The 12,130-nt window shown below is 41.5% G+C and overlaps 1 protein-coding gene across 3 annotated transcripts in view; it reads left to right on the top strand.

The window, feature by feature from the left end:
• Nucleotides 1-12,063, top strand: part of TIGD4 (tigger transposable element derived 4) — a 49,947-nt gene extending 37,884 nt beyond the window's left edge. The window contains exons 4-5 of one of the 3 annotated variants that reach the window (XR_013351062.1): nt 6,857-6,961; nt 10,823-12,063. The gene's annotated coding sequence lies outside the window, so the exon portion shown is untranslated. The remainder of the gene's footprint in view (nt 1-6,856; nt 6,962-10,822) is intronic. The other 2 variants (XR_013351061.1, XR_013351060.1) reach the window with 2 other exon arrangements.
• The last annotated feature ends 67 nt before the right edge of the window (nt 12,064-12,130 follow it).

Below are 12,130 nucleotides of genomic sequence, written 5' to 3'. Positions count from 1 at the left end.
CTGGAGTTTTGGGATCGAGTCCCACATAGGCTTCCTGCTAGGAGCCTGCTTCTCCCTCTGCCTATGTCTCTGCCTCTCTCTGTGTGTCTCATGAATAAAGAAATAAAATCTTAAAAAAGAAAAAGAAACCTCTTTATGTGAGTCTTGGTAGAAGGCAGGACCCTGCGCATCACCACGTGATTTGATTGTCTATTTAGTGACCCAGCTGTTCTTAGTTTCTTGATCCTGGTCTTCCTGTTTGTCAATTCTTCAAATTACCTTGTATCCTTCCGACAAAATTATTTCCTGCTTAAGTTAACTAGATTTTTGTTGCTTTTAAGAACCCCGACACACACACACACACACACACACACACACACATCTTGCCTTTTTTAAAAAACTAACATTGAATCATGGGGTGAGCACTATGCTAAGACTTTCCGCGCATGACTTATTTAATTCTCTTAACAACCTAATGGAAAATATAGTATCTGGATTCCGCACATGAACAAACAAACACAAACAGGCTAATTGCTTCGCCCAAGGTCACACCACTTATGAGTGCTAGAGGTAGGATTTAAACCTGGGAGCCTGATTCCCGAGCACCCCATGCTCATCACAATAATACCTTGCCTGACTCTCCTGAATTTAGCTCCGTCCTCAACCCTTATGTTCTCTGAAAGCTCAGTTCTCACTTCTTTCATGAAGCCTCACTGTCCACTCCAATACATACTGACAGTCCCCTTCTCAACTCCCATAGCACTCACTGCTGATGCCAAGCAATTCAACACTTGTCAATATACTGTGCTATTATTTCAATTCAATATACTGTGCTGTAATAAATTGTGGTATTATTCAGTAGCTTCATGTAGATTCATTTTTTCCTTCTCCATTCATTTCTGCTCCCCAGTGTAATCTAATCATGCTTCTGTATGCTGCTTTAGCGACAAAGAGTTAGGCTAGGATGTACATTGCCTAAGCTCCATCCACAGCATGGTAGGCCTGAATAAAGACTAGGTCCATTCTATCACACTCCAGCTGAATTTTCAGTACTTACAACTCAAATAGCAGACAGCATATAGGCTTCAGAGACAGACCAGGCCAGTTCATTCTAGTTCTGTCACATTATGACCCAAATAAGTGTTTATGGAGCCGAGTTCTTTGCTTGTACAAATGGAGAAAATACCTAAGACACATGGTTGTGAGCACTGAGTACTCAGAGGTAGGGGTGCCCAGCTGGCTCAGTCAGGAGAGCATGTGACTCTTAATCTCGAGGTTGTGAGTTGAAGCCCCACGTTGGGTATAGAGATTACTTAAAAATAAGATATATTTTTAAAGTGCTCATGATAAAGCCTAAAGTGCTCAGTATGATTTTATGCTCTCCTCCCTTGCCACCTTCCCTCATCCAAGATGGCTCTTGAGAGACATCCAGGAATCATTTTGTTTTTAATAAAATCAAATAAAGCAGGGTTTCTCCACCCTGTTATTATTGAGACCCTAAGCTGCCTAATTCTGCATTGTGGGGAGCCGTTTTGTGTGTTGTAGCGAGCTTAGCAGCATCCCTGGCCATAACCTCTATCTACTAAATGCCAGCAGCATGCTCCTACCTTCCAGTCCTAACACCCAAAAATGTCTCCTGTGGAGGACAAAATCACACTGGTTAAGACCACTGAGATAAGGTTTATGAGGGCATTCTGTAGGACATGCAGCCTATACCAATGACATACTATCTAACAGTTTACATACAAATCCTTTACAACCAAGAATGACCTACTTGCAGCTTTAGGTAATTAGACCTAAACCTCAGGGATCAGGTAAGGGAAACAGAATTGACAGAGAGGCCTTTGCCTCTCCTTGAGGAAGGAAATTCCTTCTGACCTTTTGCCTACTCTGCCCCTGCCTCCTGTGACAGGATCAGTTGGGGCAGGAGATAGGAGGCTGGACCAAGCATACCCAGTTCCTGTATTGAGTAGTGTCAGAGCAGATAAAATGCCTTCAGGATTTGAGATGCTTTCCTCTTACCATTTGAAGTCAAGATACTAAAAAAAGTAGGAGGTGATCTTTTCTCCTATACGCAGAATGATGTAAAAGTCCTGTTCTTAGCCTGCTACTGTATCTTGTTAAATGTTGTTAAAAACCCTGACTTTATTAGTTATAATAAGTAATTAACATAGTTCATAGAGCACCTGATCAGACTCCCAAGGTGGGCATTTTGAAGAAAAAGGCAGCTTATAATATGATTGCTCTTTCTTGGGACTTAAAGACGTTTTTAATATTTCTGAATCCAGCTTAAAATTTTTATTAGGAAAAAAGATATTAATGTATAGTAAAGGTTTAACTATTTCTACATATAGCTACATTCGTCCATTTTCTAAAACAATGATTTTTTTCTCTTGTTTCTTTTTCCATTGCAGAGAATTTTAGAATTTCGAAACTGAAAAATGCTTTTGAAGTTTTTAAGTTTTCAATCTTTTTTTTTAAAGATTTTATTTACTTATTAATGAGAAAAAGAGAGAGGGGCAGAGACACGGGCAGAGGGAGAAGCAGGCTCCCCGCAGGGAGCCCAATGCAGGACTCAATCCTGGAACCCCAGGATCACACCCTGAGTGAAAGAGACGCTCAACTGCTAAGCCACCCAGGCGTCCCAAGTTTTCAATCTTTTTATATCATGGGTCCCTTTGGCATTCTTGTGATCCCTTCCAGAATATTTTTTTTTCCTTCCAGAATATTTTTTTAAAAGATTTTATTTATTTATTCATGAGAGAGAGAGAGAGAGAGAGGCAGAGGGAGAAGCAGGCTCCATGTTGTATGTAGCATGGGTCAGAATTTCCCTCCTTTTTATGCTTGAATAATATTCCATTTTGCTTACCATCCTTTTGCTTTATTTTTTTTTAAAGATTTTGTTTATTTATTCATGAGAGACGCACACAGAGAGGGAGAGAAAGAAAGAGGCAGAGGGAGAAGCAGGCTCCGTGCAGGGAGCCCGACATGGGACTCGATCCCAGAACCGCGGGGTCATGTCCTGGGCTGAAGGCAGATGCTCAACCACTGAGCCACCCAGGTGTCCCCATTCATTTGTTGATGAACATTTGGGTTTTTTCCACTTCTTGGATACTGTGAGTAATGCTGCTAGGAACACGGGTGTACACATACCTGTTTGAGTCCCTGCTTTCAAAACTTTTAGGTATATACCCTAAAGTAAAGTTGCTGGATCATACAGTAATTCTTTTAATTGGACCTACTGTACTGTTTTCCATAGCAGCTGCCGCATTTTACATTCTCACCAACAGTGCACAGGGATTCTGATTTTTCCACATCCTTGCCACACTTATTTTGTTTGTTTGTTTTGTTTTAAAGATTTTATTTATTTATTCATGAGAGACACAGAGAGAGAGGCAGAGACACAGGCAGAGGGAGAAGCAGGCTCCATGCAGGGAGCCTGATGTGGGGCTCGATCCCAGGACCCCAGGATCACACTCTGAGCCAAAGGCAGATGCTCAACCACTGAGCCACCCAGACCCCCTGTTTTTGTTAAATAATAGCCATCATAATGGGTATAAGATGGAGTTTTCAACATATTTTTAAAAACAAATTTGTGGGATGCCCGGGTGGCTCAGCGGTTGGGCATCTGCCTTCAGCTCAGGGCGTGATCTTGGAGACCCAGAATCAAGTCCCGCATCGGGCTCCCTGCATGGAGCCTGCTTCTCTCTCTGCCTGTGTCTCTGCTTCTCTCTCTGTGTCTCTCATGAATAAATAAATAAAATCTTTTTAAAAATGTGTAATATAGTAATGAATATATGCTGTTCATTAACATATTAATATTAAAAACTCGAAAAAAGTCTAACAATTATCATAGTTTCAAAGTAACAATGAGCCCAAGCAATATTTCAAGATACCTGCAACAATTGCCATATAATTTGAAGATACCTATGGTTTCTTTCTCTTTTTAAGGTTTTATTTATTTATCTGGCAGAGAGGGAGAGAGACAGCATGCACAAGCAGGGGGGAGTGGGAGGCAGAGGGAGAGGGAGAAACAGGCTCCCCACTGAGCAAGGAGCCCAATGTGGGGCTCGATCCTAGGACCGTGAGCCTAAGGCAGGTGTTTAACCAACTGGGCCTCCCGGGCACCCCATTATACGTATGGTTTCTGTTGGTGACAAAGCACAGCTAATAGAAGGCAAACACTACTGTGGTTTGTTGCCTATGTTCACAATGACAGAAAATGCCCATTTTCATTTAAAGGTTACTGGAAACTAAATGCACTATTTTCCCCCATATGAGTTTATAGACCCCAAATATTCCCTTTGAAAACCTTGGGGGGTTGTGGACCCCAGGTTAAGAATTATTGATACAGTTTCTTTGCCATTTGATAGGGGATGATAGTGAGGCCTCCAGGGGTGAAGTGATTTGACAAGAGTGACACAGTCACATAGTTGGCGGCAGAGCCGGGACTAGAACTCAGTTTCCCTGTTCCAGTCTCCCCATTCCTGTGTGCTCCTTATCATAGACATCCTATGCAAAATGATCCACAGGAGAGCCCTCTCTCTGTGCACAGAACCCTTTAGTTCATTCCTTTGCACATAGTAGGTTTTGTAAATAGTCAGAGGATGAATGGTGTATACTACAAGCACGAGAAACCAGAACTGTAATGCCATCAGCCCTTTTTGCTGAGAATCTTTGTGTGGGGCATTTTTTTCTATCCAGCAGCAACAATGAGATAGAAAATACCATTTCAGCGGCACCTGGGTGGCTCAGTGGTTGAGTGTCTGCCTGTGGCTCAAGGCATGACACTGGAGTCCCGGGATCGAGTCCCGCATCAGGCTCCCCGCAGAGAGCCTGCTTCTCCCTCTGCCTGTGTCTCTGCCTCTCTCTCTGTGTCTCTCATGAATAAATAAAATCTTTTAAAAAAATTAAAAAAGAAATTACCACTTCATTTTCATAAATTAAGGAAAGGGATTAAAAGTTAAAGGTGTTATTTGCTTCCAACCTACATATGTAACAAACACTTTTTCCCCCCCCAAGTGAATTAGTGAAAGCCTGATCTTTGAAAAAGTTATCTGACTAATACCTGAACATAGGTCTTAGAAAATAGTTTCAGATTTCAAACTATTTTTGGAAATATTGCTATCATTTAAATCATGTGTTTTAGAAACCATCTTGACAGCGTATGTTACACATCTGTTCTTACCTGTTCAGTTTCTTAAGAAAGGGCTTGTCCCAGCCTGAAAGCAAAAGAGACAGAAGTAATGACCCAAAGAAGAAGAACCCAGTGAATTCAGCCTTAAGTTTCCTACGTGCTTTCTAGATCCTTGCTTACCATCTAAAGCAATTTGCTTAATCTTGCTAGTAGTTTTTAAGTTTGTTCTTAAAACTTACAATGAGTTGTGATGAAAGCTAGATGACGGTTCTTCTGAAGCAGGTGTCTATTGTTGGATGTGTTTAAATCGGTGACATTAGTCATTGTGTGACATGGGCTCTGCTGCACTTGGTTATCGAAAGCCTGTTTTTCTAGTCCATAGTGGGCTGGTTGATAGAACTAACTTTCTGTTTCTTTGATTCTGAGAGAAGCTACAGAAACTTTTAGGTTGTCTGTTTGTTTCAGTTTTATCTATCTGCCAACAGGACACTTACTTAGTCATTTGCCAAATAACTAGACTGGTATTTGTTCCTGGAAGGCAATCACCTCCATTTCTGATGCGTCTGTGCACTTGGCATGCCTAGTTTTTACCTGAGGCAAAGGGCCAACTCTCTTAAGAAGCTTTACCTGTGTCAAGGCCAAGGGATTGTTCTTTTTCTCTAAACAGATGGACTGTTCCCTAAAAAGATTTCAAACTCACTACCAGAGAGAAACATTGGAATAATTTGGCATAATTTTTATTTTATTTTCCTGGCTTTGGGGAATGATATATATAAAAAAACCCTTTAGACTTGCAAGCTTCTAGCTAGTTCCTTAGATACTTCCAGTGTGTGCTCTCTGACATCCAAATCATATTTGGTTCATAAATCCTATTTATATGACACGACATGTCCTATTTTTACTTTAAATATTTGACAACCTCAATGTGGTTTAAGATGAATAAATGCACACATTTCACAAGGCGGGGAAGCAACCTCGCAGGTTTGCCAACACCGCATGTGGTGCTGTGCTTTAGAAACCTGCTGTTTCTAAAACGTGTTTGACGGGAGTGCTCAGTCCATGGCATGGATCCAACTCTGGTTTTTAAGGTCCAGAATTATAATTTTATTTGATCTCCCAGACAGTTTTTTCCTTTCCTTTTTTTTTTCTTGGCGCCAGAATAGGCTAAAAATGATGAGAGAATGTGGCCCCAGATTCCTCTGTTTCCTGCCAAATCATCAGCATTCTAGGCAGGGCAGTGCAAATGTCCTGTGCATTTCAGAGAGAAGAACTTTAATAATAATAATAATCAGGCAGTGGGTTATGGCTAAACCTTAGGCGATTAATTCCAACAGGTTGTGAAGCCCCCTGGGGAGCTTGGTGAGGGGTCTTCGTGGCATTTTAACCTTCAGATCTTTGATTTCCTGTTTCTGATGAGAGAGTGCTGGGGATGACATTCCCCCTTCCCCAGCAATTCCTGCACCCTCCCCTCCCACACACATGTAGGAGGGCCCACCCAGGGAAAGGAAGGGTGAGCCCCAAATGCCATTGATCTGGAATGATTGGATAAGCAGGAAAGCTCCCCTCTTTCATCCTACTCCACCCCCCACGACCACCTCCTCCACTGATGTTTGCCATTCTAGCAATAGCGCTAGCCTCTCCCTTGACTTTCTTTGAAATGTCTCATGCTCCTGAGAAGCAGCAGCAGGACATTTGACCATCTGCATGACCGACATCACTGATTCCTTCACGCCTTTCCAGGGCAGCAGCTGCGGAACTAGGGAGCACTGGGCCCTTGACGTTCTTGAGGCAAACGATCATTTTGATCATTTGCTCACATGTTGTCACTCGGTCAACAAATACCTGGTGAGTTTCTACTCTAGCTGCACTGTTCTAGGTGCTGGGGTACAGGGCTGTGGGGTGAATGAGAAAATATGGATCCCTACTCTAATGAGTTTGCATCCTAGTTGGGGAAGAAGCAAACAAATTAAAGGACAGGGTAAGTTCATATAGTGGTAAATTCTGCTATGATGGCTTAAAGTGGGATCTGTAAAGGGTACCCTGGGTTTGGAACCCGAAATTTAGGCTTTTAGCTCTGTCGCCTTGGCTGCCTGGCTAGGCACGCTGGTTCAAGGCTTTCCTCCTGTGGTTCCCTGTCTCAGAATGCTCTTGGCCCACATTTCCACATACCTGGTGCATAATTAAGCTCACATACCCCTATGTGTATATTAATATATTGTATGCACACACACACACATCTGAACCATCTGAAAATAAATCACAAGCATTCTGATGGTCTACCCCAAAATACTTAAGCACGTATCTCTTCAGAACAAGACAATTTCTCCACGTAACCAAGTAGGGATCCTGGGAATAATGGTCTTGGAACCTGAACCCCTCTGGTGCCATGCAGTGCAAGCAGCCGTGAAATAGTTCTAGAATGCTCCGGATGCATAGCCAAGGTCTTTGCAGTACTGCATCTGGGTGTTCAAGAGTCAGAAGAGGAGAGGTTTGTTGTGGAGGGATGTAATGTGTCTGTGTCCCATGGTGTTCCACAAAGAAGTCAGTGAGTTCTGGGGTTGGCAGTGCTTTGTTCTGTAGAGACACCTTTCCTTCGCCTGTATAAGGGATGAACATAATAAGTAGCCATCTTCCCATATAACTCTTGAGCATCACAGGTGGGACTGGCTGCCCAGGCCACACAGTCACAGGCTCTGACATCAGAGGGATATGATGCTCAGCTTCATGTTCTGCTATTGCCACCTTGAAATTCTTAATAATTTTGAATGAGGGACGCCGTGTCTTCATACCTGGGCTTCATACCTATTATGTAGCTGTTTCTGATCACAGGTCACAGGAATTTTAACAGTTAAGAAACTTATAGTATCAGCAGCTACTTATAAAGAACCTCAAGAACTTTAAAAAACTCTTAGAAATGGGAGATTTAGATCTATGCAGATTTCTTTGAATCTGAATTCTATGGGGATTCTGTTATTAGAGTGTGCTAGTGAGTATGATAGCACTTTGCAATGGCTGGCAGGCATTCTTCAGGCTGCTTCAGGCGAGGACGAGGTTCTGAAGGCCCATAGCACTTACCCACCTCAAGGCAACACTGGTAAAAGGCTTGAATGTGGCTCTGCCCGGACCAGCATCTCCATCCTTGGTCACACTAACAGGTAAAGATAACTTCTGTTTCATCATTCACTGATAATTGATGTCTGCTTTAAAAACTGCTAATCATTCTGGATCCAACCACCAATTTAAAGGAACTACAGAGTCCAGAGGAATACTGAACCACATCCTAGGAATGCTGTCTGCAAAATCCAGACTGGAAAACTCTTGGGATATACAGTTGATCCCTTCGTCAAATAAACTGCAAGACTTGAAAAAGAGAGAGAGTGAAAGAGAGACAGAGAGAGAGAGAAAGGGGGAATTTATGTTTTTTTTTTTTTTTAAAAAGGACACTGACCAATCACGATATATGGATCTTATTCGGATGCTGATTTAAAAGAAAAATTATAAATACACAATTAGGGAACAATTTGAAATTTGAATATTGATTATGTGCTCTTCAGGATTTATTGTTAATTATTTTAGCTGTGGCTATGGTGTTATGGTTGTTTTTTAAAAATCCTTGTCTTCTAGAGATACACACAGAGATATTTAGGGATAAAATGATGTGATGTGGGGATCCCTGGGTGGCGCAGCGGTTTGGCGCCTGCCTTTGGCCCAGGGCACGATCCTGGAGACCCGGGATCGAATCCCACATCAGGCTCCCAGTGCATGGAGCCTGCTTCTCCCTCTGCCTGTGTCTCTGCCTCTCTCTCTCTCTCTGTGACTATCATAAATAAAAAAAATAAAAATAAAAAAAAATGATGTGATGTTTGGAGGACATACAAACTCGGAGGTGGGTGGGATGAGGGCTCATTATATTATATTGCTTACTTTTGCGTGTATTCAAAATTCTTTGTAATGAAAACTAAAAATAAAGCCCATTGGTTAAAGTGGTATTGGATTATAACCTGAAGTATAAAATAAATATCTGTGAACCAGTAGTAATAGAAATAATTATATTTATATTGGGTGAATACATAGATAAATGAGAAGAAGAGACAAATGCAGAAGGACTCCAACAACTAATGTAGATACCCTAGCCTGGAGGAGAGGAACTCCCCGTTCTGTAAGTGTGACCTGGGCCTAGCGACTTTCCTCCTGAGACTGGTGTGGAAAGCACGGAGAGAAAGAGAGACTTTGCAGTGGAGAAAACTGACAAACACGACCTCAAGCCAGGCGACCAGGGCTCACGTCAGTAGTAGTAAGACATATCGGTAGCACTGCCCTTCCTAGGATGTGGTGAGAATGGCTCTTGGCCTCTGTGGTCTTCCTCCCCAAAACATATCAACCCAGTCTAATCAGGCAAACACAAATTGAGGGCCATTCTGCAAAAATATCTGACCCGTAATCCTCAAAACTCTCAAGGCCATCAAAAACAAGAAAAGTCTGCGAGGCTGCCACAACCCAGAGATGTGACAAGTAAATATAACATGGTATCCTGGTGGGGATCCTAGAACAGAAAATGGATATTAGGTGAAAACTAAGACAATGTAAATAATGTATGGACTTCAGTTGATAATGATGTGTTAGCATCAAGTCTCTAACTGTAAAAAATGTCCCATACTACTGTTAAGATGTTAACGATAGGGGAAACTGGGTATATGGAAATTCTTTGTACTATCTTTACAAAAATTCCATAAATCTGAATTTAAAATAGTGTGTTGTTGGTGCAAGTTGGTTATTGAGTAGAGTATGGTAGTATGATAGGTTGAGCTTCTCACAATTTCTCATTTCTTCTTTTAATGTTCTTTTGCCCCCAGTCTTCTGCATTCCTTCACTAAAGACTGTTTGAAATATGTTTGTGAGAGAAGGAATTGAAATTGACTAAAAGTTGATATTTCTAGGCATTTCCTCTTGTCCTCCTGCTCCTTGAGGAGAAGCAGCAGGTTGGAGCTCACGTCAGAGATACTACTAGCGGTTTCCATCTCAGGGCTGCAGATAGATCTCAGGGGAGTGGAGGGAAGAGGAATGGGAAACTGTGATTAACACAATAATGTTTTCTAAAACTTCATGCGGATTGGGCCTCATCCCTCCTCCCCTGTCTCAGCAGAAGCTTCTTTCATTTATGCCTTTGTCACTTCAGGGGAAAAAAACACTTGCCTGGAGAACTCTCTTGAAAGGTTTTGGTAGTAATTGCAATGGAGAGGGCAGTAGAAATATGGTGAGGTTAGGGGATAAAGATAAATTAGGCAGAGAAAATCTTTTTCTTTTTAAAAAATTTTATTTATTTATTCATGAGAGACAGAGAGAGACAGACAGACAGGCAGAGGGAGAAGCAGACTCCATGCAGGGAGCCCAACGTGGGACTCCATCCCGAGTCTCCAGGATCACGTCCTGGGCTGAAGGTGGGGCTAAACTATTGAGCCACCCAGGCTGCACGAGAAAACCTTTTTCTTTACTTTAACTCAAAGTGGGGAGGGAGAAATATAAGAAGACTGAATTTGCAGGCTCTTTACCCACAAATGGGTCCATTTGCTTGACTGCTAGCTTTTTGCTCAGGCATTTAGGATGTAACTTGTTCATTCTGCACTTGGTAATGTTTGTCTAGCAAGATACTCTATGCCAACAGCGTGGGACTCTTATGAACTTAAATTATCTTTTTCTTACTTCCAGTGGCTGCTGAGAAGATGCAGCTCAATACACCGAGTCTTCCTATCACTCAGCAAGAATGCCTGGTGGGACTTGGAAAACCTTTTTGTGAGGATCACAGCCAGGTAGAGGGGCAGTTCCCTGGGTGGAACTGCTTGTGCAGGAACAAGGTTTACCAAGCATCTACAAAGACAATTCTCTCTCTCTCTCTTTGTTCCTTTTTAAGAAAGGAAATGGAGTCCTTGGACCAGTTTTCCAACGCCTTTGGAAGCTCTGAGTATTTGTTTTTCTTAAACATATTCTTTGGAGAAGCCTGGAGAGGAAAGAAAAGTGGTCCAAGTGCACACAGATGGTAAACCCACAGCTCCCATCAACAGCAGCAAGAAATCATCTGGACTCAAGCAGGCCACCTCTGAGATAGGAAATGAAGCCTCGTGAGAATGAAGAATATAAGCTGAGTCAGAATGATAGGCTGCTCCCAGGAGACCCACAAAACGGCACTGAGTCCTGTCTTTCCCCAAGAGGAACATTTACAAAATGGCAGCAAAGTAGATATTGAGCTGGACAATCAATCAAGTCACGGGATATGTTGTTCTGGTTTTCTGCACTTTTCCTCACTGGACCATAAAGTCATGAATGGACATTGTTTAGAAAGAACTGCAGGAGAATATAAGTGAATATTCACCCACTCTTGAGATAGAGAAATTCTTTCTAAATATGTCATTAAAATAGAACATAAGGAAAAAGATCAGTGATTTGACACAGTAAAAACTAAAAAATGTCTGTGTATATTTTTAAAAACCCTCTAAATAACATTAAAAAGCAAATGGCCACCTTGAATAATGTTTCCAACATACCTTGCAGATATGAGATTTAAAATCTTAATATATAGATAAAATAAAAAGAAGACTCTAATAGGAAATAGTATGTAAATAAACAAATCTGCTATTTATAAAAGAAAAATTCAAATAAATAATTTTATGAAAAAAATTTCTATAAAACTGGTAAACAAAGGGAACCTGGGTGGCTCTATCAGTTAAGCATCTGACTCTTGATTTTGGCTCAGGTCATAATCTCAGGGTCATGAGATTGAGCCCTGCTTAGGGCTCACGTGCTGGGCATGAAGCCTGATTGAGATTTCTTCCTCTCTCCCTCTGCCTCTCCTTCCCTCTTTCTCTCTCTCAAACAAAAAAATAAATAAAAAGTTAAAAAGAAACAACAAGTAAACGAGTAAGTGTACATTAAAACAACCATGAGGAATATTTTCTCCAAATAAGCCACAAAGAAAAAAATTACTAGCATTGGTAAGTATTCATAAAAAAAGCGCAGTAT

The sequence above is a fragment of the Canis aureus genome, chromosome 13, assembly GCF_053574225.1.
Source record: "Canis aureus isolate CA01 chromosome 13, VMU_Caureus_v.1.0, whole genome shotgun sequence".
Lineage (NCBI taxonomy): Eukaryota > Metazoa > Chordata > Mammalia > Carnivora > Canidae > Canis > Canis aureus.
Note: the sequence above shows the minus strand (reverse complement) of the source record. Positions and strands in the feature narration are given on the sequence as shown.